We start from the raw sequence: 23,642 nt of genomic DNA on the forward strand, positions 1-23,642 counted from the left end.
GAGCTCCACAGAGGCTGATTCCTGTAGGTTATGTTTGCATGCCATTTGAGCCTGCTTGTAAGCCCGCCTACAATCTCTGATCAGATGCCCATCCCTCTGTGACTGCTTCAAAGTCGCCTTCATGTGGCCCAGGGGTCTCGAGCAGACCCTATTAAACCAATTATGGTTTTGTGACACCCAGGTGCTAGAAGCTGTAACAGTCATAAATTTACAAACCCCCACAGCTATGCCTTTAAGAGCTTCCAATACCCCCGCATCACTATCAAGACAAATATTGATCTCACACAGACAAGTTGAAAAGATGGAAGCTTGAAGGTGCTAAGGGTCCACCAGAGACCATTTCAACCATCACCCCTATCCAACAGAAGATCGCCTCATTAGGGCCCCCCTTGACTGTGGATTTGGTCCCATGGCATTATCCAAGGTTAAGAATAATGGGATGGGGTCACTAAAAGGGCTAAAAATAATATTAAAATGAGAGATAAGCAAGTATAATGGCGCTGAAACAAATATAAGTCAATAAACAAGCTACAGACCGCCCTTTATAAGTCAGACAAATCACGGGGTTAAAATAATTCCCCAGTTTCTCCATACTAAAAAACAAATTGTGAGAATCTAAGAGCTCATTTAGCTCCCTACCTTCCTGTGAGTGTACAAACTGTAGACAGTCTTTCAACAAACAACTGCAAGTTGGGGTACCACTGTCTAGGGGAGGATTACATAAATGACAATTAAAATTTCCAACAAGAACAATTTGGGCTTGGCCATCACCCACAGCTGAGATAGAGCTCAAAACATGATCCAGATAAGAATCTCCAAAGGACTCTGAGCTCCCCTGCTTACTGTTATAAAAATTGATTAGAACCATTGGAAAACAGCAAGGCAGTGAGAGCTGTACTCCCTGCACTGTGTCGGCATGCCAATTGAAGTCCAAAATATAAGCACTTCGATCAATTCTAAAAAACATAATTAAGGCCCACTTCGCCCTTCCTGCCGTTGAGGGTACAGCAGGTTCAAAGTAGGTCATGTATCTCTCAAGGAAGAAGCTGTTATCAGTTTCCAAAGTTTCTTGGAGACAAATTATGTGAAAAGATTCAACACATTGCACCCACCTGGAATGATTAAACTTCGAGGAAAGAGCTGCAATATTCCAAGACAGCATCATAAGGCCCTTTGGGTGCTGAGCTGGAGCTACCAGGGGAGCACTGTGGGCCCTACGAGACTGGGAAGGATCATATAAATCCAGTCAATTGCAGGACTCCACACTTCTCAAGGGGAGAAATCTGTTGGTGGTGGACACAAAGGGGGACGGCCTAACTGCAAGGTGGTCAATGTCTGAGCAAGACCCCCTGACAGAGTGATGAAAATCTGGTGGGCGAGCTAAACTACCCGGTCTCTAAAAAAAAAAACAGAGGTAGGGCAACTATCCCTGGTGTACCTGATGTCAGTCGACACTGCAAGCTCCCTCCTATGAGAGAGATGAGAGCTAAGCCAGTGCTAAGCCTTGTTCTTAAGTTCCTGATAGGATTCCCCAATTGAGCTGGAGGGGAAGGGGACATTTCCCAGGACAATAACATATGGGGTTGCTTCCGGGGGAAAGTTCTGTACTGCCCAAGGTTGGTAGGAGACACGGGGCTCAAACTACCCCTTTTATCGCCCAAAGGGTGGGGGGAGCACCTATCCTACGATTCTCCCCCACATGCCCTGGCTTTGATACAGCTGGGATGGAGCCTGCGCACCCGAGGTCATAAGTTCACACAGGATCCCTCAAAGGGCTGACAGAATCAATTGACCCCCGAAGCTCTGCAGATGAGCCCCGCTCCTGGCCTATCCCGCACCCCACCCTCCCCTTGACCATCAGGGAAAATAACTCAGAAGCCCTGTCTTCAATGTGGGAAATTCTCACCAGGATTGGATCCAACTTATAATATAACAATGTCTCGATGTCCCTGATCGAAACATTTCTGAGGGAAGAGCCCCCCTCCTCTCAAGATGAGTTAGAAATAGGTTGAGCTGCCAGCAGAGCCTCTGCAGGAGGCTGGGCGGATACACAAGCCTTCCGTTTTTGCTTCTGCCTCGTGCCCCCCAAGATCTTCCTCACAAACCCCCATTTTACCCTGTCATGAGGGGGCCCCTCCAAACTGGCGCAAGTGGGTAACCTATGAGGGGGTGCATGGGAAATGTCCCTGTCCAGTGAGAGCCTCCTTTTGACAAGTTCTATTTCTGTAGATACAGCCCCCGACGCCCGATGGAGAAAACCTTCTTTGGTAGATACATGGGGGCGGCAGAATGGGACGGAGGTTTGATGGAAGGTCCTTTCTTTTTTCCATAGTCATAGCACCCTTAAGCACCATTTAACCCCTTAACAGGCTAAATGTCAGAACAATGTTGCCAGGTAGAGAACACCAGTGAACAGCCAGGCGGAACGGTCAAACGTGGCAGTCACAGAAAAATAGGTCACAGAAAGAAAGTACCTTGACCATGTCCTGGGTGGTGTATTACGTTGGGGCAGGTAGCCTCCAACCTGATGCACAGTGAAAAACGAGCCAAAGGGGGTGGCCCCACCCCACCTCTTCCTGCGCTGCAGGACACCTCTCTACAATGTATGGTGCTCTGGCGCCCTCCAGGTATGTTGGGCCCTACAGGACGTTCAGGGAACGCTGGGGGGTGTAGTCTCTTCCCCCAGCCAAGGAATGTGGCAAAACCAACTGGCGGCAGTGATCGAGGGTCCAATCACCAGTAGCAAGACTTAGGCCCAGATTTTAAAAATGTTCACAGAACCGAGTGCAGCAACCAAAGTTGCTACACTGCATTGCACAAAGATGGAAGCACAGAACAGAACAATGGATACCAAGATGGCTTGCTGCAACTGTCATCACCTGCTCTGGCGCTCTAGCAAAGCTGCCTTGTGCGACATGCAGCCTTGTACCATGCTGCAGAGGTAAGTGTGCGCTATCGAGTATCGGACTTGAACAGGAAGCATACTCTTCCAGTACAAATCCTACAATAGACACACTGAGAAGGATCCCACACCGTTGCTGAGCACACATTCATTGTGTTTTTGGGGGATAAATTAACACATTTTCCCCCTTGTTTATACCTCCTTCAAATAAGCATTCCTTTTGATGCAAAGCCCACTCTGGCTCCCTTAGTAGATTGGGCTTTGGGACAAAAACCTATGGGCATTTGCACTGATCTGCCATATTAACGTCTAGTGGATGCAAAATGGTGCTAAGCAGTGCAAGGCTTTTGCTCTGGGAAAAGGGCCACTACAGGCACCTGTTATCACATTAGCCGCTTTCTGAGGAAAACTCTTCTCTTTCTTCTGCTCTCAGCAAGAAAGGCATTGGTACAGGCACTTATAATAGGCAGGTTGGATTACGGCAATGCATTACTTGTCATCGGTCGCGTATCAGAAAAGCCCGAATAGGAGGTTGGTCTTTTTCCTACTTAGCTCCGCTGTATTGGAAAAATATTACCCTATCACATGCGCACATGCTCTCATCACCTGAAATTCGGGAAACTGCTCAAAACAGAAATGGTTGTCTCCTTTGCCAGCAATCTTTCTGTGCGCCGAGATTCCCCTCCGGGGTGATTTGTGTGCTATATAAGCTACATTAATATAACATAACTGTTTCAGTGAAAAACAATCATTTGCTCCAGAATGAAAATATCATGCATCATTTTCCAAAGCTTGGAGTGATACTGGCACCCATTCTTTCATAAAAGGAGACCTACCAGTATCTAGGCCTAGTGGCACTGTTGGACGTGGCCCTTTTTGGCTAAAGTTCCCTAAACCTTTTTGCCTTTCCCCTAGACCTTTTTTCTGACATGGTGTTGCCAACTTAGATGCTTTGGGCACTTTACCACTGCTGACCAGTGTCAAAGTGCAAGTGCTCCCTGTATAAAGTGTTATGGTAATTGGTTGTCCATAATTGGTATGTTTGCCTTACTAGTAAAGTCCCTAGTAAAGTGCACTATGTTTGCCAGGACTGGTAATGCAAATGCTACTAGTGGGCCTGCAGCACTAATTGTGCCACCCACACAAGTAGCCCTAAAGAGAGAACTCAGGCCTGCCACTGCAGTGCCTGCGCGGAGTTTGCTAACTGCCTTGTTGTCCTGACAAGTGCACCCACTTGCTAGGCCTTACCCTTCCCTCTTTATGCACAGCAGATACCCCTGTGATAGGCCAAAGGTGCCCCCTGGGCAGGGTGCAGTGTATGTGAAAGGTAGGACATGTACTGAGGTGTGTACCATGTTCTGACAGTGAAATACTCTCCATTTCGTTTTTCACTGTTGCAAGGCCATCTTTCCCATAGGACAGAATGGGGAAGGCTGTGTAATATGTTTCCAGCCTATTTTCCCATAGGCTTAAGATGGAGAGGTGAAGTTTAGAGTGCCTGAACTCACAATTTAATAACACATATTTCTGTGAAGGTGGTTTTTGCATAGTGTGTTTAGAAACCGCGCTTTTAGAAGTGGCTGGTTTCTTTGTTCTAACAATTCTGTGTGTCTCTGCCTGGTTGTGATTGACTTTCTGGATTTGAATGTGATAGGCTCTGGGGAATGTCTTAACCCAGGGGAGGAGGTGAGACAGCAACAGGCTGACCTGCATCTGGAGTGTAGAGGGGAGGAGTAGCCCCTGGAGGTGAAGAGGCCTGGGCTGCTGCCATAAAACAATGGCTCCATCTCCTGCTGAGTGATTGAGGATCCAGACCCCCACTGATCAAAGGAAGAAGGTGTCACTGGCAGGGAGACACCCAGAACTGGATTGGACAGGGGTCAGTGCCCCCCTGAACACAAAGACTTCAAAGACATTTAGAGGTATAACTATGAGAGCTGAAACCCCTGAACGTTGGAATGATCAAAACTGAAAAGGATTGAAAATACTTCCTGGTCAAGAGGAACCTCTGCCAAAAGAAGAACAGCTGAAGAGACTGAAGAGAAGGACTGACCATTGCTGTGTGCTCTGGGGCTGGCCTGCAGTTTGCTGATTTAACTAAGGAGAGGCTAAGGGACTTTGCTGTGTGCTGTGTCCCCCTACTTGAAAGGACTTTGCAGTGTGCTGTGTCCTGAAGTATCTTGTCCCCAAGGGCCCGAGGAGAGCTGGCTCCCTGTTGTGGAAACTGAGGAACATAAAAGTTTCCAAGTGTGTCTCAGCGACGCTGTGTGCATGTTCTTTGCAGCCTGAGACGTTCGTAAGAACTGCCCCCTGATCGTGTACACCCGGAGTCCAAGTGAGTCTCAGCGAGGCTGTGTGCGTATGCTTTGTGCAGCCTGAGACCTTCGTGAGGATTGTCCTGTTATCGTGTGCACCCGGAGCTCAAGTGAGTCTCAGCGACGCTGTGTGCGTGTGCCCTGTTGCAGTATGAGACCTTCATGAGAAATTGCCCCATGACTGTGTGTCCTGGAGCAGTCTTGTTCTCTGCTTTAGTTGACAGCGTGACCAGAAGTGCTGCAATCGTCATTGCCATCGGCCCGGACCGGCATCCCCAGAGGAGCTGTGAGATTTCACTGCCGCCGGCCTGAGCCTGCCTTTGCCAAGAAGAGACCTCGAACCATCATCATTGGGGGTCCGAGTTCCACTGCCCAAGATCAACGAAGTCGCATCGGAGGCCCAAGCCCCGAGGAGAGGAGAGTGAGATCGTATCCCCCAGGTAACGCTCAGCGAGCGTGCGTGTGTCGCCGCCTGGCGTGGGGTGCGGGCTAAGAGAGAAACACTTTCTGCCTTTCCCATCTTTGCAGCGCGAGCCTCCGCTCAAGTCCGTTTCACGGCCCGTACTTGCCGAGGAGCAGCAGTACCGGGTCCGGAGTGTGGAGCTGCACTATGTTTTCCACCATAACAGTGTTGGGGGAATATTTTGGCAGTAGCTGACCGCGAGTCAGTAAGAGTGGCATAGAGACCATCCAGAGCACCGCTATCAGTGCCAGAGTCTATTATTTTGGCATTAAGAACTGCCTGATTGTTGCATTACGAACTGCCTGATTGTTGCATTACGAATTGCATTATTTTTGGATTACGAACTGCCTGATTGTTGCATTACGAATTGCATGATTTTTGCATTACGAACTGCCTGATTGTTGCAGTATGAATTGCATTATTTTGGCATTATGAACTGCCTGATTGTTGCATTACTAATTGCATTATTTTGGCATTACAAACTGCACTATTTTTGCATTACGAAGTGCCTGATTCTTGCATTACGAACTGCATAGCATTTCATTAGGACTGCATTGGATCATCGAGAATCCCTCATTAATATTGCAAGAACCTACAAGGGCTTGCTGGCCTAATAACCGGCAAGGTGAAATATTACGATTACGAATATGTTGGATTTTTATCGTGTGGTCTCATCGTATGTCTTTTTTATAAACATATTATTGTTTTTTTCATGAAACTCGTGTAGAGTCCATTTGTGATGTTATCACTGGGTTACTGAGAGCGTGGTTGTAAATACTTTACACATTTGCCTTGGAGATAAGCCTGGCTGCTCGTGCTAAGCTACCGAGGGAGTGAGCAGGGGCTATCTGAGAAGGTGTCCTTCCTTTCCCTGACTTAGAAGCAAGGGTCCCTATTTGGACTAAGGTACCTACCTCAGCCAACTAGAGACCCCCAGTTCTAACAGGCGCCTACTATTCTTCAGCAGTTTCATTCCAACCAGGGCTTTAAGTGGGATGAAAAAACGGGGGGGGGGTCTCTCAAAGGGGCGTGGTCAATGTAATTAAGGGCGTGGCTTAAAAACACTTAAGCTAAATATCTGTGTTTAGCACAGTGTGCCGCCCAACTTGTATTTTGCTGTTCCTGTCAAGGGATCCAGATATATGATACAAGTAGTCACATCATACCTACAAGTCAGGACTATTGGCTTTGTCAATGGTTGCTAGTTGCATAAGATAAATAAGCAGGAACTATGGCTTGTATATAATATTTTAAAAAGTCCACTTAAAGCCCTGGTGACACCACGACAATGCTGCTGCTCCTGAGTTTCAAAAAGAGAAGGGAAATCCAGAGAGAAAGTGACTCTCTATAAAAGATTTCCCTTCCTCTACTACGCTCCTCACGCGCACATCAATGTGCCTGTCACTGCAGTCCGGAAAAAAAAACGGCCCGCCAGTGGCAGGGCACAAAACAGAGCCCGATAGAGACCCATTTCGAGGCCCCCTCAAAAAAACTGCCGGTGCTCAGTCCCCGTAAGACCCGGCCCACTTAAAGCCCTGATTACAACCTCATATCGGAGGTACCGTGTCTAAGCTAGCCTGACTGCACTTAGACAAGGGCAGACAATGTTCCTGACTCCCTCGGTTTACACCCTTGTTTACTCCCTTTTCCCAAATTAACCTATATCACGTCCCCGTTTTATTTTTAGCCTGACCTTTTTTTCTGCCCTGCCCCCAGCGACAATACAAGAGGTGTATCATATGTCATCACTGCATCCTCCCTCCACAATCAGCTGCCCTCCAAAGCCACACAACTGCACGGCAGCACGGGAGGTGTGCTTTCTGCGGTGCATATACGGATCCCTCCGCTTGTGACTCTGGGCGGCTCTCGCGACTCACGGTGCAGTGTCTGTACGTCGCTACGCCTCAGGCTGCTCGCTCCTTCTTCTATCTGCCCAATTCACACACCCCCCCCCCCCTCCCCCTTCCCTCCATATCACACTTTTGCGGCGGGACCAACCCTTAGTACATCTGGACACTGGTTGCTAGAGTGCTGGGGAAATTCATCCCCCCCCCGGCCCACCCCTTCATATCTCCTGCCAAGGTCGGTCTCGGACGGAAAATAGGTCCAGACACCAAAATGTCCCGGTGTTTGGTTCTCAAGATGTGGTCACCCTACCAATTAGAGAATTAGGTAGCTAAAAAGTGGCGCATGTTTGCAAATCAGGGCAGCTTAGTACGTGTATAGACACTGTGTAAGTGTTTTGCAAAGTATGGAACACTGCATGGATGTGAGTTTGCTGCATGCAATGTTTGTTTAAATACCAGGGAAATCAACATTAAAAACCGGACCATAAAAAAGGCCCACACACTGCCCCGTCAGACCAGACCTTCGGGGCACTGCCTGACGTCCCTGTAGGCCAGTCCAGTTGAGGACTTGAAGTTGACTTCCAATGAATGTCCCTTGGAGAGAACTGGGTTGCCAGTGACTCTGTCGGTGATGAATGCATGAAGCATTCGCAAGCGCTGCCTATTGGTCTGTTTTTATCTCCATCGCTCGGTCCGGCTCAGTGTTACCCATTCCAGTTTGGACCCGAGAAAACTGGAAAATGTAGTTTAACTGGTTTGTCAGATTACTTCTTTACGGATCACGGCTACAAGGCATTTCCATAGAAACCGGTCTTTGAGTGTTCCGAAGGGCGTGTCCACAGCCCATTTGAGCAAGTAGTGGGCTAGTAATTGTATACCGGTATTTTAATTCTTGAAAATCGAGCAGCACCGATTTGCCTTCCTAAATCTACACAATAGTATAACACGTACCTTTTTGTTTTGTCCCCTTTTGGCTTTAATGTGCTACTCTGCCTCCCTGCGCCTTCTTCGTCCCCGCTCAGACTTCAGCCAAACTTGGGTGTTTGGGTAGTTATCGGTGTGTCTCAGTGTATCATTTGGTGTGTCTATATGTGTGGGTGTGTCGGTGTGCCCACGTGCCTGTGCCTGTATGTGCACTGCACACACAAGGCTTAGACTAGGATGACCCAACTACTCACAAGTAATGCTCAGACTTTCATGGAGCACAATTTCCTCGATTGATATGATATAAATACAATTCCTCGAGGATGTGGCGCAAGGGTTAGAGCTGCCGACTTTAGAGCTTGGGAACCAGGTTCGAGTCTCGGCCTCTGCTCAACATCCTGTGATTCTGGGCAAATCACTTAATCTCCCCGTGCTTTCCAAGAAATGAATGTGTCCTTGTGTAATGTAACTGGTGCTCATGTAAAGTCCTCCAATTACCTTCCGGCCGAGTTCGCGCTATAAAAACTGTTAAAAAGCTGTGAAAAAAAGCAATGACAAACTGGCAGAGCTGCCGGGGCCCCTCAGCGGTTTTCCTGCCATGTAGAAATGGAACAGTGCCACCCTCCTTCCCTTCCGACTGCCATACTTTTCAGTCACAAAGCGCCCAGAAAATGCAGTTTGTGGCGGTGCGCTATACATAACGTTTCGCTCTAGTGCTGCGGAACATCCTCTTTGCTAGGCGTGCTCCCAGGGGCGCAGCTATCAACAGAGCAGCAGGTGCAGTGGCACCGGAGCTCAAGGTTGTGAGGGACCCACGTCACACTAGGGAGTGGCTGTTTTAACTGCGAAACCAAGTGTCTATCATCCCAATTTCATTGCTTGCGTTAGATCCCACGGTGCATTTACTACGTCTCCGCGGGTTGTGAATACTTAAGAAAGCGCCGGTGTCATTTAAACGCTATCTAGCGCAGAGTTAAAAGTCGGCGCACCCGCAAAGAGAACAAAGTATATGAGTCCTGTCAGAAGCCAAACCAGCTATTTACAATCGATTACTAACAGTTTAAATGTTGCTTCACAGACATTCTGAGATTCAGCATACCTTGTAAGCGCCAAGAGGTGGATCGCGGAGTAGTTTGTGCTAGACGAAGGGTCGCTGTGACACACTCTCTCGTGGGAGCTGGTCGTAGAGAGGGGGTGATGCCGCAAGTGTGAGCACGCATGCCCTCCGCTGCCTGGAAATATATCCGGGTGTGTAGTCAGCTGTCACCTCATGCATTCACGGGACAGACCGCAGGCTGTTACCTCAGTGCTGCGGAACCTGATTGTGACAGAGATAGGCCCTCTGATTGTCACGCCAGCCCGACTTGTTCCTCAAATGTCAAACAAAATAAAATTCATGAATAACAGCGGCAGCTCTCCTTCTAACTGATGTGCCCTCTCAAAGATCGCAATTCACTGCTGCATAAACATAACGTGGCATGGCATAACATAGTATGGCATGACATGGCATAACGTTACGTAACATGGCGTGGCATAACATAACTCAGGAAAATATAAGATAACACGCACCACTTTACAAATAATGTACGGTGACCTCACGTAATGCATTTAAAGCACAAGTTCACCCCTTAGGGCATCTTGGCTCTGAGTAGCAGTTTATTGTGAACCAACTTAATGGTGCTCACCTATCTATTCGACCTTGGAAGGATGAAAGGCTGAGAGGAGCCATCTAGGTTTGAACCTTTGACCTTAATGTGAAACACAGGTCCCTGTATAGGCTGCATCTGCAGTAGTCCACCGAGCCACCAAGTATAACATACATACATGTTTACGGTTATGTTTTTTTTATTTTTGCTTATATTTAGCACACTGCGGAGCTGACTTGCTAATAGGCACCGAGTCCTCGAGCTGGTACTCACAGTGACTGTGCTAAGATTTGATTGATGCAGCGGTAGGTTGGGTTGCAATAACTGAGTTGTGCTTCTCAAGGCATGTGGATGTGTCTGAGGGTGGCTACATGGGTCAGGGCACAGTTCCTGTGTGGCGGTACCTGGACGGTCGTCGTGGTTTCCTTGTCATTGCCGTGGGCATTTCCAAGTCTCCTAATAAAATACAGAATCTAAACCTATTTAGGCTCAGGCAGCTGACAGCATACTGGTGAGGGGCACTAAAGTACAAACATGGAGAATCGGGGCACAGAAGGGGTCAGTGAAAGTATGGTTTTGGGGGTTAGAACCGGTCAGTCTTGAATCTTGAATTTGCGTTAGTGAGTGGGGTGATATGCCTTGGGAGACACATATAGAAAAGTTGGTTGCGAGTAGAGGGAAAGGGAGCGGTGGGTCAGAGGTGAGCAACAGACACATAAAAGTACAGTCCTTCTGTGAAGGTTAGGAGTGTGGGGGCTAATGTCAGATGAAATGGCAGCCTGCTCCAGATGAAGAGGGGTAGCAGAAGGCCTGTTTTATGATTTCCTGTTTATTTGTCTAAGGATCTTCATAGGCATTGGGTTGGTGTTGCTTGCTGAGCCTGTGACCAGTGAGGGCGTTTTGAGCTGGGAAGTTTAGTTTACTGGGATGGCTGATCTCAGTACCATTCAAAGCTTTCTGAACTTGAGACATGTCACAATGGGAAAATGGGAGCCGGTGCCATCACTGAAGGTGATGTGTTCATACTTCTATTGGACAGCAGTTAGGCGGGTAACATCATGGAAGGTGATGGTAATGAGGTAGGTGGCTATGTGGATGAGGGCCTTCAGGGAGGAGAGAGTATGGTTTACCAACATATTATCGACAACACTAAACTCGTGCTACAAAAATATGGAGTCAAAAATATCGATTTCCTATACTTATCAAGGAAATGACAGAAATATCGAAAACAAATATTGTTGTAACTAATATCATTGTCTAAAATATCATTTTTATATATATGTATATATAAACATAAATAATGAACATTAAATATATTAAAAAGATACTGTATTCTAATTTAAATTAAATGTATTTAATTAATGCAAAAATATACATAACTATTATACTTATTTTTAAAAATTGAACACATATATATATTAATATACCAACACTCTACTCCTCACTCCCACCCCAGTTTTCCTGGGGTAAGGAAGAGAGAGACCGCAATCTTCAATTTGCAAATTTCAGGATTTATTCTGTGCAATACATGTCGTAGCAAAAAACGTCCGACACGTTTCGGTGAGCTAGTCTCATTTGTCCCGGGGTCAGGTAATAAACCTCCAAAGTCCAAACTGTGTTTAAATAACAATGGTCCCCCGATTTCAAACCCATCAGAAAATGATACAATACTCGTTGAAGCGGTGCCGGTAAGATCTAAAAAGTTCGGCCATCTTGGAACTATATACATACATTGTTTTTCACTGCCATTTAACAAAAAACGTATGTACGTAGACATTGACAATTCATGAAACCTATTTACATGTCTGTGAATTAGAATTACACCTTATACATCTCATCAATGTATAAAGTATAATTTTAATTCATAGACATGCACAGACAGACAAAACCCACCACCCACACCTAATTCTTACATTAAAATGTTTTTATTTATACAATTAACACAAATAATTATCAATTAAATAATTAATATCAATTAAAAATTAATTAAGCACCCTGTTCCCCTATAAACCCACAACCTGCTAAAGTACTACAAAAGTAAAAAAACTATTAAATTAAATTAAAAAACTAAAAAAATGTTCAAACTATATTAAAAAACATGAACATCTTTCTCACTTAATTTAACACCAATAGTCAGTCATTTGTGTTCAGTTTTTTATTTATTAATATTCAATTAGTGTCAACATATGGAGGTTAATAATACACTTATCTCACCTTACATCAAACTGAATCCATAAACATGTGCGTAATCATTAAGGGTGCACTTTTCAGTTTAGAATGTTTCTATTGACACTGAAGCAACAGAACATGCCTGTATGAAATCATACTGAACTTCACAAAAGCGTCCTGCTGAAGAGCTGTAATTTAAGGAGCAAACTCTGTAGGGACTCCCACACATATTAATTTTGTAAATTATTTGATTGCAGTCATTGGGGGATGAGTCTGTCCTAAAATTGTTCTTTTCCTCAAATCAGCTGAGCCAGCAATAACATAAACATGAAATAACATTTCCCGTTTTCTCTTACTCTGCTGGCTCATCTGGAATGACAAAGAAAAACAATACGATATAGGAGAAGCTCAACAACCTATTTACTGCAATTAAATCATTAACTAAACAAAGAAGCCATAGAGCAGGCCTTCCAACTTTAACATAATGTCCACCCTTTGATTCCACGAGAGACGTGAGATGGTGCCTTCTAGCGGGAGGTACCATGGAAAGGGTGTGGGGTTTTAAACATCTGGACTGTCACACTTACCCTACTCCCCCAACCTTCCATCTCCAAAAATGAACTCCTTTTAAGCCGCTTTCTTAGTCCTGTATGATTTGAAAATCTTCAATTAATTCTTGCTCTGCGAATCAAGCATGCACAAGCTGGAAACTTACCTGAGGCAATGGCTTCCAGATTATCTTTTGGTTCACTGTGTGATCATTCCTTGTCTTCAGGTGTCCGTGTGATGATTTGCAAAACTGTGTGTCCACGGTGGCTCAAGGTGAGGTGGCAGGTTTGATAGAGCGCCTTCAGAGTTCACTCCTCAGGTTACAGCACTTCAAGAACCAATAAATGATGTGCAGCAAGGCTTCAGAGAGACATGTTCGGTTTGCCACTGTTTAATGTTCAGTTTCATGGTTTCCTCTTCAAAGTTTTTTCTTTTTTGGGGGGGGGGGGGGGGGGACCTGTCACATCCGCCTCCAGTTACTATGCCCATACCTAGATGGCTGGCATGGTGTGTCCCCTATACTTCAAAGTCTTACACCAACACAAAAACAGCATGCTCCTGAGGCAATCAAAATGGCGGTGCTGGTTAGATATCGCCTGGCTCTACTTAGCTTCTGGGGTGTTGACGGGTTATAGGTGTGTCAGAAAGCCCCTGGAGGTGTGTTCAAGATCCTCAGAGGAGACACAGTTACAAGGTAAACTCAGGAGTTCTGCTGTGTTGTGGTGCCAAATTCCAGAATGAGAGTGACAACACAGAGAAGGATGGGACACCCAGGTAAGAGTGTGTTGTTTCCCTCGCTTTTTGATGACAGGGCCCATATTGCTGAACACAGAGTAAAATGCTCACTGCCCTTTTGCACAGACATGCCATCCAAATGTAATAAACACTTTTAAGAGTTAAGAATAAAGAGGACTTCTTCTCCCTAATGGTCCATTCTACAAGGGGCTGTCAAGGAGAGAAAAGGCCACTCTTCGGTCTCAGAAGGTGTCCATATTGGTGGAGGTATGAAATATTGAGTAGAGAGAGGGATTATTGAGTCACTGCAATATCATAGCCAAAATATCGAGAGGTAAGTGTGTGTAGGTAGGTATAGGGTTCCATCACTTAACTCTACGCATATGCACCTTGATTTTAAATACATCTTCAATGTATGTAGATATGGAGTTCAGCATAGAAAATCAATTATTGCATATATTTGCATGCCTCATTGATATTGCGGACCTAGATTTATTGCTAATGAAAATGTGTTAAATCGATATTCCGTACTCAAAATTCCAAACTACAACCTGTGCTTATAAAGAATAGCTGATTATGGCCGCTTTGAAAGACTTTCAATGTACTATGTAGATACAAGGATAGCCTCATTGGAGGGAACCATGGAAGAAATTAAGATCTATATTTCTTTCACAGATCAAGAGTCTGGGGGGGATATGTACAAGGAAGTGGCGGAGCATGTCGTTAGTCTCCTTGGCTTAACAACACGTTCCGCTACTTCTGAAACGCAAGCCTGCACCATATTTACAAGAATGTGGGGTAGCCTTGCGATTCCCCCCCACGATGGCGCTAAGATTATCAACTTAGCGCCAACGCAGGCACACTTGCACCAGAGTACAAGGGTGTCTGCTTGCAGGGGAGGATTGTTTATGTGTAGGAAGGTGTCCCTTCCTGCACATAAACAATACTAAAATGCCATTCTGTCACTTTCATGTGTGCTGCTTCATGCAGCACACATGAAAGTGACAAAATGGCATTTTTTTAAAGGTTTGATGATGTAAAGGAAGGGACACCTTCCTGTACATGAAGAAACCATGTCATTTTGCTTTTTCCATATGTGCTGCACAAGGCAGCACACCTTGTACATAGGGGGCAGCGTCAAATACAATGGGTGTTGCGGGGGAACGCCCACCGCAACCCCCAATGCATGCCCCTTTCACACTAACCATAGCGTGAAAGGGGGCCTTATGTACAAGGCAGCGTTAAGCCACGTTAAGTGGCTTAACATTGCCTTGTACATAAGGCAAGGCCCCTATCGCCATGGGAACGTCACAAAAAGTGACGTTCCCGTGGCGATTGGGGCTTGTACATATGACCCTTGGTTTCTGAACCAGTGATTGGAGCAGTTGAGAAGGCTATAGATGCACAACAGGGAATGACTCAGGGGAAGCAAATATTTGAAAATTGGTCCAGTAGATCAATTGTTAACTTGGGCCTAGTTTTTCTGACCCTTTGTGCCGGTTTTGCATCACAAGTGTGACACAAACCAGTTCAAAGTGTAAAATGCAATTTACTTTCCAGGGAAACACCTGTTCTACCCCGGAAATTAGTACCAAGGGAGCCTACGATGGCGTTCCCGTCCAGTCAACCATGAACTTTGATGCAAAGCCCTATCTACTAAGAAAGGTAGACAAGGCTTTGTGCCAAAGAATTGCACCTTCATGAGACAGGCGTAACGTTAGAAAAAAGTTTTCTTTTCTCCTGTTACCTACTTTGCTTGTGTGCTATACTGTAAAGCACATTGTTAGACCTGTCATCCTTATGTTGGTCTTCCCCCAAATATTTTGCCTGCTGCTCTTTTTGCTGTATCTTTTTGTTGACCTAAGGACTCGGAGCACTTCACCACTGCTAACCAGTGCTAAAGTGCATGTAGTTCTCCCCTAAACATGGTGACATTGGTGTATACATGATTGGTGTACTAAGTTTCCTTGTAAGTAGCTTGTACAGTGGTGTACCATATACCCATGGCCTGTAAATGAAGTGGACCTGCAGCACTGATTGTGCCACCCACACAAGTAGCCTTTCAAACCTGTCTAAGGCCTACTATTGCAAGGCCTGTGTGTACAGTTTACTGTCACTTCAACTTTGCATTTAAAACCACTTGCCAAGCCTTAAACTCCTCTTTTCTTACACATGAGTCACCCCTAAGGTAGGCCTTCTAATGGCAGGATGCTGTGTACGTAAAAGGTAGGACATGTATGTTTATGTTTTGCATGTCCTGGTATTGGCAAACACCCAAAGTTGATTTTCACTACTGTGAGGCCTATTCCTCTCATATGCTAGCATTGGGATTGTCCTAAGACACTTTTAAGATGTAATTCCTGATTAGAAAGGTGTAGCAGCATCATGTGTGATACCTGTAGAATGGTAATGATAAATCCTCTTCACTAATAAAGTTGGATTTAACATTAGACCTGGCTTTTCCAGCTGGTTTATCCCCATAGGTTTTGTTTTTGGGCCTCCTGTTTTTGACCCTATTGTGTTGGTTTTATGACTCTGGGCACTTTACCACTGCTGTATTCCCCTTACCCTGACTAGGAAGAAGGGTCCCTACTTGGACAAAGGTGCAAACCATTGCCAAAGAGAGACCCCCATTTCTAACATTGGTGGTCAGCGGTGAGGATTAAGACTTGCATTTGTGCCTAACATACAGTGATTGGTGTACACTACTAGTACAGTGCAGACCATTACACAACCACATACTATTTTTCCCAGTTTCCCTTCGGAATTCAGTTGTTGGAACTCTGGTTAGTTGTTGCACCTGTGGGCCCTTGTCAAAATGGGAATCAACTTTTGGCACCTGCACATCTACAACATGAGGGAACTAAAAGTAGTTTTCAAGGAGAGGGGGCTACCTGTGAAGAGGAGATCCTAAAGGTAGGATCGTGAGGCAGCCCTGCATAGCTATGAGGTACTAGGCTGGTAAGAAACACTGTCAGATGACTCTGAGGAGGTATCTGAGGGGGAGGGATCCCCAGCCAGAATACCAAGAGGGCAGTGGCCCCGAGGAGGAAACATGGGAAAGATTGGCTCGTGAGGGGATGAATCGGATTTGCGCTCATGACCATAGGCTGGGATAGCTAGACCAGGAGTGCGAAGAGATAGAGCGAGCCTTAGCTGAAAAAGAAATGTGTGTAACTCAGGAAGTGAGCGTAGCTGGGCTCAAGGAGGACTCCAGCTCAGATGGTGGCAGCAAAAAGGTATTATCTAGTGCTGAGAGAGAAGTACACACACCCAGAGACTTCACGGAGGGGATTAACATACACCAGGGGGTTTAGGTTTATGAGGTGGCTCCAGTGGTGGATTTGGGAACTGGCACAGGGGATCATATTCCTAGTGATGGGAGGCACACTCTACTGACTCTAGATGGGAGGTGCAGGGAGAGGTGTTCCCCCATGGTAGAAGTACTGGTATGTGAGTGTGGAGACATCCGAAGGAGTGTGGGTTGAGACAGTCAGACACTGTCTTGCCAGTCTCAGGAGAGTGATGTGGGGTACTTGTGCGAGGCACTGGATGGTGAGGCAAAGAGTAGCTTGGTTAACACCTGTGTGGGGCTGTGTGATTCATTTGTTGGAGAGCATAATTTAAGTCCCTGTTTTCCAGAGCTATGCCAACACCTGGTGGAGAGGGAGTTCTCTGACCCCAGGGAGCTTGCAATGGAGGTAGACCTTTTTCTGGATTCCAGAGAGTCAGAGGAAGCATCAGTGGGTGATCCTGAAGGAGGCGGGTTAGGTTTTCCCCAACCAAGTGAGGTAGTAGAGGTTTATGGTAGCCCAGATAGGTCCCAGAGTAGTGTGAGTGGGCCGTGCCCCGGGTGCCTGAAAACCCAGTCCCAAAGCCTGGTGGAGAGAGAGGGGTGAGGGGGGATGCAGTCCCCAGTGGAAGCACCAGTGGGTCAGGGGTTGCCAGCTCTGAGGTTAGAGTACCCCAGGACTGACCCTGATGAGCCACTTCTAGCCTGGTGGGTCTTCATGCTCTGTCAGGTGGACAGGAGGCTGGAGACCTGCACCAGTCAGACTCTTGCACAACTCCTGAGGAGTGTGTTTCCCTTGGAGGGAAGGAGGGGGTTGGTGTACTCCCCCAGAAATCCTGGGTCGCCAGGCACAGACCCTAGGTTGGAGGGCTAGGTCCAGGGTATCCCCCCTGACCTGGAGGACAGGGTGACTTTTATCAGTGCCCCTACTGGTTTGGGGTTTATCCCCAGACTTTATGCTTTTGGGCCTCTTGTTTTTGAACCAGTTGTGTTGGTTTTATGACTCTGGGCACTTTACCACTGCTGATCAGTGCTAATGTGCATGTGCTAGCTGTGTAAATTGTGAATATGGATTGGTGTTTCCATGATTGGCTTGTTTGACTTACTACTAGGTCCCTAGTACCATGCACTGTGTGCGCCCAGGGCTTGTAAGTCAAATGCCGCTAGTGGGCCTGTAGCACTGATTGTGCTACCCACACAAGCAGCCTTTCAAAGGGGTTTCAAACCTACCATTGCAGTGTCTGTGTGCAGTCTCTACTGCCATGTTGATCTCTTTTATTACATGTGAGTCACCCCTAAGGTAGGCCCAAGGTACCCCTGTGGGCAGGGTACAGTGTATGTGAAAGGTAGGATATGTACTGGTGTGTGTGCCATGTCCTCATAGTGAAATACAGTGTATTTCGTTTTTTACTTTGGAAAGCCAATCTGTTCCATAGGATAGAATGGGAGTTTATTTATAACATCTCATTGGGACAAGATAGAAAGATTGAGTTTAGTATGCCTGAACTCAGAACATAACAATGCATCTTTTAGTAAAGATTATTTTTATATTGTGTGTTTTAACATACCACTTTTAGAAAGTGGGTATTTTCTTTCTTAGCCATCCTGTGTGCCTTTGCTGGTTGGTGGATTGACAGTCTGGCTTTCGAGTGACCGGGGCTGGGGATGTGCATTCTCTTTAGACAGCAGGGGGGTTGATGTGCATCCTGCCTTTCCTGAATGCGTCTGGACTGGGCAGAATAGACCTGGGCTGCATTTATAGTAGTGGGAGGAGATTTCCCTGAACCTGAAAAATCCTTCTCTGCCTTGGACAATGTTGTCTCCACTTTCTGCCAGGAAGCTGGGCCAGAGAGGATAGAACTGGTTTGGACTGAGGTAAGAGTTTCTCTGCAACAAGAGAACAAAGGAAAATGTGGAATAAATAATGGGGCCCAGAACTTCAAAATACCTATGAACTTAAGAAAACCTCTGCCAAGAAAAGAGCCGGGAAAGCGAAGGAGAAGAACTGATCCATAGCTGTGTGCTATCTGGGGGTGGCCTGCAGTGGCTGTTTCTGACAAGGAGAGGACATCTGTGTGCTGTGTATCTTACTTGAAGAAGATCTCCAAGGGCTTGAAGTAGAGCTTGCCTCCTGTTCTGAAGTCTCAGGGACGGAAAGACTTCACCACCAGCTCCCCTGAACTTCCATGCTGGGAGTACTGACCTGCCAAGAGGTGCCTGTTCCTGTGTTGGGCATCTGGAGGTTGTTCCTGCTGCTGGGAGATGGGAAAAGAGAGGCATCTAACGAAGCGTGATACATCCGCACCCATTTCTGACGCAACACCGCAGTGAGGGAAGAATTCCCACGCATCGTCATTGCACTGCCGAAGAATCCGACGCAGCGCCTGCCCGGGGCTGGAGAAATCGGCGCACACAGAGTCTCGTGCACCGATCCCTGAACTCCGAGATCACAGCACCGATTCCGACGTAGGTCTTGCTGTGCAACTGCAAGAACTGGCACATTGTGGGACCGCAGCTGGAGAGATCAACATAGCCCATTGCCGCTATTTTTCTAAACTGGCTTGCCCTCTGTTTTGAAGTCTCAGAGCCATCAAAGACTTTCTTCAACCCTGCAATAGCACACAGACTCTGCCATCTCTGAGTCCTGCCCTGCCAAATAGTGCCAATCCAGTCCTGGGCCTTTGAAAGGTGACTTCTTCTGTATATAACCATCAAAATTTCGATGCAGAGATGACTTTGCACCAATAGGACCCGACATCTGTCAGCCCTGTCCTGCCAAGTGGCACTAATCCAGTCCTGGGCCTTTGAAATGTGACTTCTGCTATCCAGAACCATCAAAATGGATGCAGTGACTACTTTGCCCTGATAGGACCCAACACATTGCCTCTTGATGGAGACACAGGAGATAATCTACGACCTCGCTTTGATGGAATGCGCAGCTCGACGATGACAGACAGCGCGGCCTGACAAAGACACAGCACCTACATCCTAAAGGGGTACGTTGACAAAGCTTTTATTGCCTGTGTGCATCGGAACTGATGCATTGAGTCTTCATGGTCGAAGCTTGCTCCATCCAAGGTACTTTTTCAGAAGGACCTGTGTGAGTCTTGTAGATGACCTGCCCTCCATCGCGGTCCGCTTGAACTATGGATTTAACCCGATCAAGCCCGACCTCAAGTAACCCCTAAGCACTATTTGCTTCTAAGCACTACTGTTTGATTTATTCTTTAAAACTCTTGTTCTACCTTTTGGATTTTTGTCGTTTTGTACTTACTCATAAAAATGTCATCTATTTCTCTAACCCTGTGTGGAGTATTTTTGTGGTGTTGTCATTGTGTTACTGTGTGTGTGTGTTGCACAAATACTTTATGTTCTATCAAAGAGAACTAGCTCTGGAGTGGGTGCTCCTAGCGTATGTTTGTTTTGAAAGGGAAACACATTATGTTTATAGTAAGGCCCTGTTCTGCTCGATTTTCCTGGCCTTCTTGTGTTAACAAATGATTGAATGTGACTTCAGTCTCTTACCATTCAAGCCTAAGGGTTAGAGTAGTGAATGGAGCCTATTTACTAGGCACTTCGACATGATTCTGTGCTCTTCCCCATAGATCAGGGCTTGCACACATAGCCTAGGGGATAGATTCGTTAGTATTAGGGATAACCTGTCCTGTAGTGAGGGTATTTCATGGAGCCGTGCTGAATTCAGGCCTGGTAGGCCTCAAACGGGAGAGACTCCATCTTTCTTTCTGCTCCGGCAGCTTGGGATTCTTCTAGGTCAAGAGTAATGTTTTAGTTATGAGGTGTTATTCGCTTGGAGAGAACCGGTTCAGGCCGGCCCTTATCGAAGGATTGTATTTTTCTTCATGCCGAAGACACTACATCAGGCCGGCCGGCTGGGAACGTGTCCTTGGTACGGGGAGGTACAAGAATTTGGTGGGCGGCAGGTTACGGGCCGGAATTTTCCATGAGGAAATGCACCTCTATATTAGTGAAAGTCGGAGGCAGTTACACGTTCAGTCCGTAGGCAGCATCTAGCCGTTAGCAGTAAAGCTACTACTTATTCCAGGGAAGACAGACGCCATCTTGAAGGCGGAGAAGAACTGAGAGACAGATGCTTTCCTAACAGAATAGCCAGAGAGGAGAGAGTAGCCGATAAGGAAGAGGTCCCAGTGACTCGGAGAAGGGTGATTCCAGGCGAGCCGAGGCACAGACGAGAAGGGAACCTAGATGACCACTGAGTGCAGGCTACATACTACTAAGGTGATGTCGACCCTTTCTTATTAGAGTGTACAACTTAATCTTTCACTTTTCTTTGCAGGTTATGTGTCATATCGTAATGTTATGTGATTGTGTATGCAATGAGTAATAAAGTATCCAGTTCGTAGTGAACCAACATGTGCTGCGTGTTCTTGTATAAGAGGGTAGCCTATTCTTCTAGTCAGCTGTGGCTACATGAACAGATGTTAACCCTGATCAGGTAAGTGGTAACTGAATAAGGGAAAGAGGAGCCCCTCAAACCTGAGAACAGGCTATGCCCGAACTGGTAATCCTTGTGTGATCTGATGAATAGTGAGACTGATTCCCTTTTTGTATGGTATGGTGATCATAGGATGAACTGTCGTATGAGACTGCCGTCTAGGTAGAGAGGTCTGGATTCGTAGGGGATCGCGAGGCCGCCGATTGTGCTGATACTGTCGTATGGGCAGAGAGGTCTGGGTTCGTATGGGACCGCGAGGCCGCCACTTCTGATACTGTCGTATGGGCAGAGAGGTCTGGGTTCGTATGGGACCGCGAGGCCGCCACTTGTGATACTGTCGTACGGGCAGAGAGGTCTGGATTCGTAGGGGATCGCGAGGCCGCCGATTGTGCTGATACTGTTGTATGGGCAGAGAGGTCTGGGTTCGTATGGGACCGCGAGGCCGCCACTTGTGATACTGTCGTATGGGCAGAGAGGTCTGGATTCGTAGGGGATCGCGAGGCCGCCGATTGTGCTGATACTGTCGTATGGGCAGAGAGGTCTGGGTTCGTATGGGACCGCGAGGCCGCCACTTGTGCTGATACTGTCGTATGGGCAGAGAGGTCTGGGTTCGTATGGGACCGCGAGGCCGCCGATTGTGCTGATACTGTCGTATGGGCAGAGAGGTCTGGGTTCGTATGGGACCGCGAGGCCGCCACTTGTGCTGATACTGTCGTACGGGCAGAGAGGTCTGGATTCGTAGGGGATCGCGAGGCCGCCGATTGTGCTGATACTGTCGTATGGGCAGAGAGGTCTGGGTTCGTATGGGACCGCGAGGCCGCCATTGGTGATACTGTCGTATGGGCAGAGAGGTCTGGATTCGTAAGGGATCGCGAGGCCGCCGATTGTGCTGATACTGTCGTATGGGCAGAGAGGTCTGGGTTCGTATGGGACCGCGAGGCCGCCACTTGTGATACTGTCGTATGGGCAGAAAGGTCTGGATCCGTATGGGATCGCCAGGCCGCCGATTGTGAGATCTTGGTATGCATAGTAGGAATCCCCTGTCCTTAGGTATGTATGTATGTATGTATGTGTCTTGTAAAGCGCACTGCTGCCCTGAGGCGTCCTGGCGCTGTAGACCGCTGGGGAACCCGTCCTGGCTATCCCTGTGAGATGGTCCCTCCAGGGTATCTCCAAGGTGAAACCAGGCATCCCCGGCGAATGTGGGGGGCCGTTGTGGAGATGAGGCAAGCTAATGCCCAGAGTTGCCGAGTGTGTTCCTGGTTAGAGTAGGTACCGAGGCGAGAATTATCGAGTCCGTTTTGACCCTGGTCCACGACCCTGCTGCGTCGGGAATTGAACCCTGGTCCCTGGCCGATTCTCTGCTTACGGATCTGCCGCCTCTAACCAGTGAGCCACACCTCTCCAGGTGATAGATATATGTGGTTGTAGGATTGTAAATAGGTTCTAGGGAGGGGGTAACGTTCTGGCTGTGTTAGTGAGGCTCTGATGAGCGAGTTCTATCTGATCCGAAAACCCAAGCAGAACATTTGGCGTCACGAACCGTTTACGAAACCTGTGTGCGTTGTGGTTGTATTGTGTTTGCCTTCGGCGCGTGCGTGGTTTTGTTTGTATATTATTTGTATCTACCTGCGTGTAATTTTCTTTTCTCTTTCTTCTTTTTCTTTTTCTCTTTTTCTTTCTTTTCAAAAATGTTTTCTAGAAAGTCGAAATCTACTTTTAAGTTGCCCGTTGATATTCCCGGCTGGGATTCAACGCCTTATGAAGCCTTAGCCCGTGAGTGGGCTGATTCTACTGGTTTGAGTGAGAATTGGAATTCTTTTTTGGAGCTGGCGGAGCCGGCTAATGTGATTACTTGCTTACAGAAGGCGCCGGTATCTAAGGGTGATGAGCTTCCTGTTTTAGGGCGCAGAGGTTGGATTGTTCTGTCTGCGTACAGGATTCTCCATGAGAGGTTGTTGAAGTTGCAGAACTTGCATAAGGATTTGGAAGCGAACTTTGTTGAGATTCAGAATGCTCATACTTTGTTGCGGTGTCAAAATAAGTTGCTTGCTGATAAACTTGAGACGTACCAAACTATTGCCGAGAGGGCGGCTGTGCGAATTGCTCGTTATAAATACAAGAATCGGCGTGGTCGAGTTTCGACGCGGAAGGTGCGTCTGGTCGTGGCGAAAGCCGGACTGGATTGGAATCCTGATGAATGGGATGGTAATATCTGGAACTCGAGTGATTCTCCTTCCTCGGGTGAGGAGTCTGTCAAGCGCGAGTCCTCTCGCTCCGGCCGTGCTTGTAAATCTGCTTCTTGCGCCTCTGATGGTGCACCCCG

At 47.0% G+C, this 23,642-nt stretch overlaps 1 protein-coding gene across 1 annotated transcript in view; it reads right to left on the reverse strand.

Annotated features, from left to right (window-relative positions):
* LOC146805832 (N-acetylated-alpha-linked acidic dipeptidase 2-like) overlaps positions 1–9,693 on the reverse strand; it is a 768,743-nt gene extending 759,050 nt beyond the window's left edge. The window contains exon 1 of the mRNA XM_085623135.1: positions 9,551–9,693. The gene's annotated coding sequence lies outside the window, so the exon portion shown is untranslated. The remainder of the gene's footprint in view (positions 1–9,550) is intronic.
* Between the last annotated feature and the right edge of the window lie 13,949 nt (positions 9,694–23,642).

The sequence above is a fragment of the Triturus cristatus genome, chromosome 8 (genome assembly GCF_964204655.1).
Source record: "Triturus cristatus chromosome 8, aTriCri1.1, whole genome shotgun sequence".
Taxonomy (NCBI): Eukaryota; Metazoa; Chordata; class Amphibia; order Caudata; family Salamandridae; genus Triturus; species Triturus cristatus.